Source organism: Lathyrus oleraceus, chromosome 5, assembly GCF_024323335.1.
Source record: "Lathyrus oleraceus cultivar Zhongwan6 chromosome 5, CAAS_Psat_ZW6_1.0, whole genome shotgun sequence".
Classification (NCBI taxonomy): Eukaryota; Viridiplantae; Streptophyta; class Magnoliopsida; order Fabales; family Fabaceae; genus Lathyrus; species Lathyrus oleraceus.
In genome coordinates this window covers 632,498,641-632,505,661 of record NC_066583.1, presented here as the reverse complement: position 1 = coordinate 632,505,661, position 7,021 = coordinate 632,498,641, and positions in this window count along the sequence as shown.

Sequence of the window (7,021 nt, the reverse complement as noted above, 5' to 3'; positions counted from 1 at the left end):
TGTATGGTGTGTCATTGTTCTATTTTGAGACAACTTTATATGTCTTTATGTTCTACAATATTAAGTAAACGCATGAAATACAGTGATGACATAGAAACATAACATTCAAAAATAGGGATATAATACAAAAAGCTACAAACATATAGGGACAAAAATTAAATTTTTTAAACGTTCTGATTCATTCAATAATTTATCCTTATAGGGACGAAATTTAACAGCTACCTTTCTTCTAGGGACTAAAACCAAAAATAAATTACAGATACCATGAACATGATAATCACTACCGTTTCTGGTAAGAAAAGAACAAACACCATGAAAGAGTCAACAAAATCTTAAACATTTTGGTATTCTTCCTTTCATTTTCCAACTTCAATTTCATCTTCTCCTTTTTCCTTGCTTCAATATCTTTAATGATGAAACCTAACTTCTGAACAAACTCTGAGCAATTGCATCTGATTGAGTTTTTGTATTCCGCTGATGTGCTACATTCAACTTCATCATCCCATATGAAAAGCGAGTAACCTACTCTCGAATTAGAACACTTCCAAAATCTTCTTTTAGGGTTTTTAGTTGAATTTGAGATGAACATCCTCATTGCTTTATTGCAACCACAAACTGGGATTTCAGACACAGAGAAATTACCTATAAATGATGTTTCAATGGTTGAATCTGCACTAGGTTTGAAGGTTTGAATAGAGTGACAAGAGAGGAAGAAGCGACGAAGATTTGATGAGAAGAAGAAGAGATTCAAAATTGTGTCTTTTTTTTGGATTTAGTCCTTCTTTTTCATTCCCCTCCACTTGGTTTTCGACGTATTATCCCCATAAAATCATAAAACAATTCCACGCGTGCGCCGCTTGCCCAATCACCTTTTTTGTAACAAAAATCTAACCCCAAAGACTAACGCCAACAGAAAAGTGAGATATATGGACTCAGACAAAAAATAAAATGATACAGGGACCAAATTCAAAAACACGCTAACTTACAGGGAGGAAGAGACTATTTAAGCCTTTATATAATTACTATTTAATATCTTTAAAGATGAGTTTTGATTTAAATCCATTGAAAAATGGCAAAAATAACTCTGGTTCTTCTATTAAGAACATTATGTCCTTTATTTTCTCTGGAAATCCTATTATAACATCTAAGAAACTCAATGATGAGAATCATTTGAATTATCAAGATGTTATAAACATGTAGTTTATTGAACAAAATCTCTTAGATAATCTCCCTAAGAAGGAAACACATGTTTCTCAAAGAGTTACACGATGAATGGAGAAAGAAGACTATCAATTTGTCCCTGTATTATGGAAATCTATTGAGTCTTATCTACTAGTCTAGTATTGGTCATATATAACATGCTATATTATTTGGAAGATGGCTAAAATTGTTTATTCTAATGATATTCAACGTCTATGATGTTATTATAATTTTGACAACCTTCCGATGACAGAGGACAATATCATGTCTTATGCTAATTGAGTTTAGTCATGTGAGAATGAGAAACAAAAATAATAATAATATGCTATTTGATGATAAGTGAAAGACATACTTGCAATTCAAGGCTTCACGTTCTTTGTCTTCATTTTAAAAATGCTTATATTGATAAGTCTAAAGTCTGTCACTTCTAGTCATTTCCAATTGTTCATATCTTTTATAAACAATATTCCAAACTAAAACCCCGCATCAAATTAGTGTTTGTAACCAAATCAAAAGCTAAATTCAGTGGCGTTGGTAAATCGACCCCTCTTTCATCTTTATCTCTTGACTAAGTTATTTATGTCTCTAATTTTCCATTTAATTTAATTTTCATTAGCCGTCTGACCTAATGTTTAAATTTTCTTTAACTTTTACTGATGATTCCTTTTTTATATAGTACCAAATTATGAAACAAATTATTGGTATGAGCTATGAGTCATACAGAACTTACTACCTTCAGTCTTTATCTACAATTGCTTAATAGAGTCTTCAATTGTTCTCGATCACATATTAGGTCATCCTATTAGCTTAATAAACTAGTTTAGTTAGATGATTTCAACTTTTCATATTAAGCTTAAGATAGAATAGTTGTTTGGATAAGTTAGTTGTAGATCCGATGGCTCTTCTTTATTATATTTCCTTATATATATGTAGTTAACTGCATTTTGTGATGAATCAATGAAACAATAATTTCTCATACTTCTCTTTGCACTTTTCTGTTGCAAGTTTGTTACAATCATCTTCCAACAATGGTTATAGTTTCCATTGTGACATGGTATCAGAGCTTAACAAGCTTTGGTAGCCATCACTTTCTTCTTCTTTGTGAATCCTGATTTCAATCTCTGCACATCATCTTGTAGACTCCTTTTTGCAGGTTCTTCTTATCCTTTTTTCCTTCTGCAAAATCTTGGTTTCACTTTTTTCTTCTTTTTCTTCAATGGCTTACCGGAGCTATGTCGATTTCCCCACCAATTCTGCAAACCCTTATTACTTGCATCCAAATGAAAACCTGTCGCGTGTGCTTGTTTCTCCCCTACTCGATGACAATAATTATCACACTTGGGCTCGTTCAATGCAAATCACATTGATCTCCAAGAACAAGGATAATTTCATTGATGGTACTTTGGTTAAACCTCCGATTTCAGATCCTCTTTATGCCCAATGGATTCGTTGCAACACCATGGTTCTTGTGTGGAATCAACGTTCCACCTCTGAATTCATTTCCAAATCCGTGCTATGGATTGACAATGCTGCTGGCGTTTAGAAAAATTTGCAAATTAGGTTTTCACATGGTGATATCTTCTGCATCTCATACATTCAAGAGTATTTTTACAAGTTTCACCAAGGTACTCTTGACGTGTCCAACTATTTCACTCAGTTGAAGGTTATGTGGGATGAGCTTGAAAACTATCATCCAATCCCTAGTTGCTCTTGTGCTATTCCTTGTTCTTGTGGTGTCATTGCATTAGTTCAGAGGTATAAAGAATAAGATTATGTGCTACGTTTTCTCAAGGGGTTGAATGAAAATTTCACTCATTCGAAAAACTCAGATTATGATGATGAATCCTCTGTCTTATATTGACAAGGCATTTTCTCTTATTATTCAACCAGAAAGGGTGTCGAATAGTTCAGTCTCCAATACCACTCCTCATGTTGGAAACACTGAAGAGGCTACAACTTTGTAGGTACAAGATCATCATGGAAATTTTAATGGTAAGAATGGTGACATCAACACATTCAAGGATAAATCTCAAGGGTACAATGGTCTTATAGGCCATGCTAGAGTCTGCACTCATTGTGGTAGGTAAAACCATACCATTAAAACTTGCTTCCTCAAACATGGATTTCCACCTGGTTACAAGGAAAAAGGAAATGTTCAAGGTGCAATAGAAAATCCTCAATCAGCTGCAACTGCCAACAATGCTTCAGACACTTCCCCACAGGTTCAGGTACATCCTCTTTTGTTTTAGTCATGAACAATATAATAACATCCTAGCATTACTTCAACAGTCAAAGCTTAATTCCCAAGCCAATTCCATTTCGACCTCTCCTTTTGTCCCGGACTCCCATTCATCTGGTGTTAATTGTAAGAATTCTACCCCATGGATCCTTGATACTGGTGCTACTAATCATATTACATTTAACATTTCATTATTCCTTGATTACAAAAACATAGTCCCTATCCCTGTTAGTTTACTAGATGACTCTCAAGTAAATGCTTCTATATCTAGTATTGTTGTCATATCCCCATCTTTTACATTGCATAATGTTCTTTATATCCCTATATTTCATGTAAACCTAGTCTCTATTGCCAAACTTGTTGAAAGAAATTATTGTTTTGTACAATTCAATGCTAATTCATGTCACATCCTGTAGAAAAATTCCAAGGCAATGATTAGTATAGCTAATCTGCAAAGGGGACTCCATATCCTTAACTCTGCATACCATCATCCTTCTTTCTCTTCTGTTAGTAATAATTCTTGTAATACTTGGCACCTAAGACTTGTCCATGTTTCTCATTTAGGATTATAAGCAATTTCCAAAGTTTTTCCATTCATTGCTTATAATAATAAACTTGATCCTTGTGACTCATGTCACTTTTCTAAGCAAAGAAAGCTTCCATTTCCTAATAGTACTAGTTTTTCTTCTGCTCCCTTTAACATTTTACATGCTAATTTATGGGGCCCTTTCTCTACTATTTCCACTTTAGGACACAAGTATTTTTTGACACTAGTTGATGAATATACTAGATACACTTGGGTCATCTTTCTCAAAACCAAAGGCCAAACAAAACATAGTCTTATTCAGTTTATAAACTACATGGAAAACTAATTTCATACTTCCCTTAAGTGCCTCAGGTCTGAGAATGGCACAAAGTTCATTTCCCTAACTGATTTTCTTCTATCAAAAGGAATTATCCATTAAAAGTCCTATGTTGAGACACCCCAACAAAATGGGGTGGTGGAAAGGAAACACCAACATATTCTTAATGTTGCTAGGTCCCTATATTTTCATTCTAATGTTCCTTTGTCCTTATGGAGTTTCTATGTGCAACATGCTATACACATTACTAACAGACGTCCCACTCCCTTACTCAAATCCAAATCTCCCTATGAAATTCTCTTTCATAGACAACCTTCTATTGTCCACTTAAAAGTTTTTGGTTGTTTATGCTATGCTTCTACTTCACAAGCACATATGACAAAATTTGATCATAGAGCCAGGAAAGCCATTTTTCTTGTTTTCAAGGAAGGAACCAATGGTTACATTATTTATGATATTTAAATTCGTGACATTTTTGTGTCAAGAAATGTCATTTTCTATGAGCATTTTCCCCCTTCAAGCCCAATTCTTCTTCTCATAGCATCCTTACATCTGATCATCATATACTTGATGACACTCCTAGCATACCTATTCCCAATTAGCACCCTAGCACTACTGATGTGTATCTTTCATCTGACATGCTCTCATCAAATGATGAAAGTAGAAATATCACCTATCCCCTGTCTCCTAGCATGCATACTAGTGGTCCTTCACCTTTACATTTTAATAATGCACCTAATGCTAGTCCTACACACAATTCCAGTCCACCTAGTACACCTATTGTACCTTCTTGCCATGAGCTGTCCATATCTCCTGATCACAACACTTTACCTAACAGTCCTTCATGTGACATCTTTAATCACCAATCACCTAATTTTAGCCCTATGCCCATTAATAGTGTTATACTTTCTGCAGAAACCTTTTCCCACCCTGAAGACACCTCTTCTTTACCCTTGAGGCATTCCACTAGATCATCACATCCTCCTAGTTATCTAGCAGACTACCACTACTATTCTGCTTCCTCCAAGAGCCATCATAATGTAACTCATCCCTTATCCTCAGTCCTATCCTACAACCTATGCTCCCCTCCTTATAAAACATTTATATTACTCCATTACCACTAATATTGAACCAAAAACTTACACCCATGCCATTAAGCTTGACTATTGGAAACATGTTATGGATGTTGAGTTAGAAGCTCTTGTACAAAATCAGACTTGGACTGCCTCATGGGAAGGTTTCTATTGGCTGCATGTGGGTATACAAGATCAAGTATAAGGTTGATGGTTCTATTGAAATACATAAAGCTAGGCTTGTTTCCAAAGGGTATACTCAATTAGAAGGAGTTAATTACTTTGATACTTTTTCTACTAATTGTTAAGATTACTAAATTTAGAGTGTTGTTATCCATTGCAGCTATTAAAGGTTGGCATTTGGAGCAATTGGATGTAAATAATGCATTCCTTCATGATGATTTAACTGAAGAAGTCTACATGTCCATTCCTCTTGGTATTTTTGTTATTAATGCTTCCCAGGTCTGCAAACTTCAAAAATATCTATATGGTTTAAAGCAGGAAAGCATGCAATGGTACTCCAAACTCTCCTTCACAAGAAGACCACTCACTTTATACCAAGCCTACTCAGGACAATTTTAGTGAATTACTTGTCTATGTTAAGGACATAGTTTTAGATGGAAACTCCATTAAGGAAATTCGATTTGTAAAAATCGTTCTTAATCAGAAGTTAAAATTAAAAACCTTGGTCAATTGAGATATTTCTTAGGCTTTGAAATTGCCAGATCTAGAAAATGCATCTTCTTGAATCAAAGGAATTACACTCTTGAGTTGTTGGAAGAAATAGGTTTCCTTGCTAGCAAGCATTCTTCTGTGCCTCTTGATCCCAATCTCAAGCTACCAACTACTGATGGGCAAGGACTGCAGGATCCCACTTCCTATCGAAATCTCATTGGCAAGTGATATACTTAACCAACACTAGACCTGACATTTCATATGTTGTGCAACATTTAAGCCAATATGTTTCATAGCCCTTACTTCCACATTATCAAGCAACCACCAAGGTTCTAATATATCTCAAGCTTTTCCCTGCTAAAGGCATCTTATTTTCCACCTCTAGTACTTTCAAGCTCTATGGCTTTGCTGATTCAGACTAGGCAAGATGCCCTGATACTAGAAGTTCCATCACAAGTTTTTGTGTTCTCCTTGGTTCTCCTCTTCTTTGTTGGAAGTCAAAGAAACAAGACACAGTCTCTAGGTCCTCCACTGAAGCCGAATACAATGCTAGGCCATATTTAAATTATGAACTTCAATGGTTGCAATACTTGTTCAAAGACCTCATCGTAGATTTCTCTTAGCTAACATATGTATATTGTGATAGCAAGTCTGCTATCTATTTGGCTAACAACCCTGTTTTTCACGAACGTAGTAAGCACATAGAGTTGGTCTGTCATGTGATTCAAGAAAAGATTCAATCTAAACTCATTCATATTCTTCCTATATCCACAACTTCTCAACTTGCAGACATGTTTACCAAACCTTTACATTCTCCAGCTTTGAATTCTATCTTGATCAAGTTAGGACTTTGTAGTATCGATAGTCCAACTTGAGGCGGAATATTAGCTTAATACACTAGTTTAGTTAGATTATTTCTACTTTTCATAATAAGCTTAAGATAAAATAGTTGTTTGGATAAGTTAGTTGTA